Here is a 1,630-nt window from a genome sequence, read left to right on the forward strand (position 1 = left end):
AGGAAAGAGCAGAGGCCATGGTCACACAGTGTAAGGCCATGGAGCTGGAGCTGAGGAAGGCACAGGCTCAGGGAGTCCAACTAAAGTCCCACAATCGGGAGCTGCTGAAACTGTTGGAGCAACATGAGCAAGGTACAGCTTCTCTCCCATCTATTCACTGCCCCATCCTGTGTCAGCAGTGGGGATTTCTGATCCCATGCACAGGAAAAGGGCAGTGGGGGGAACAGGCAGGCGGGAAAAAAAATCCAGCAGGAGATTTATCCATTGTAGTGCCAGTGAAAGCTTTTTCTCAAGAAAGATGCCGTGGCTGGCAGTGCCATCTGCCTGTGCTATGGCTGACCCCATGCACAGCTGGTGCCTTTTAGGTGCCACGTCTGCGCTAAGGAGCTGTAGCTGGATGCCTCAGCTTGATTCCCCCAAAACCCAGGCCCTGCCAGAGCCTCCAGGCTCTTGATCTCTCTGGAGCAGACCTGCACAGGCATCCCTGCTCCTTTGTCTCTCTTGGATTGCTCACCCTGCACAAGCCCAGGAGCAAACACACTTTTGTATTCCTCAGAATCGTGCCCCTTTCATTCCTGCGTTTCTCTCTGTCTGCAAGTTTCCTTCATTTCTGTCAGCTCTGGATCATTTGTGAGCTTAGGGTGTGGCAAACACAGGCAGGCAGAGAAGACACTGCTGATAGTGACTGCAGGATGCACATCTGTTTGCCTTTGCTTTGCTTTTCCCCTTCCCCTTGTCTCCTGCAGATTGGTGGAATGGGGAACTCAAGCATGCCTCTCGAGAAATTGCCCTGCAGAAAGAGGCTGCTGAATGGCAGGAAGAGGCTGAGCCTCTTCATCAGGAGGTGGCATTTTTGCAGAGGAAATTGGAGAGCCTGGAGAAGGAAAAGAAGGAAGTGCTGGTGAGATTGGCAGATGCCAGAATGGGCCATTTCCTAGCTGTGATTGGACCTGGTGTTCATAGTTCTAAGGAGCACCTTTTTCCAGTTTAACTTTGCTAATTCCAATCTTCTGAATGGGAAGGAAAAGGTGTTGTAGTCATGTCAAAGCTACATAGTGCTGAGGCTGCTGATTTTCCTCCATGCTGGAGTTCTGTGCCCTAGAAGCTTTAGTTCTCAATGCCCACGCTGTATTGATATTGCATGGTTTGGGCAATTCCTCATGTGCTAAGCCATGTTCAGATTTCTAAATATCTGGACGTGGAAGGAGGGGTGAGAAGAGCAAGTTTGCTGTTCATAGAAAGGTGTTTGGCCTTGGCCATGTGAGAGCAGCCAGTGGGGAGAGAAGAGAGGAAAGCCAAGTGCTGCTGCAGAGAAGGACGTGTGCCTGCAAGGGGAGAACTCGTCCTGAGTGGCAGCAGAGAATGACAGCCTGATCTGGCCATTGCTGCTCCAGGAGAGGACAGTGGGGCTCAGGGGATGGTGCCATGGAAACTCTACACAGAAGAGGTGGAAAACCACTGCTGTTGCCCCAGCCCCAGGGAATGACATGCTGGGGGTGTTTGCTCTTCCCTTCGAAGCTCCCTGATGGAGAGCACATCCTCCTGGCACTGCCTAAATCCTGCTTAGCGTGGGCTTGCAATCCTGGCTGCAGTTCTGGCATCTCCTTTCCAAAGGAACACTGGAGTGGAG

The sequence above is a fragment of the Cinclus cinclus genome, unplaced genomic scaffold (genome assembly GCF_963662255.1).
Source record: "Cinclus cinclus unplaced genomic scaffold, bCinCin1.1 SCAFFOLD_40, whole genome shotgun sequence".
In the NCBI taxonomy this organism is placed as follows: domain Eukaryota; kingdom Metazoa; phylum Chordata; class Aves; order Passeriformes; family Cinclidae; genus Cinclus; species Cinclus cinclus.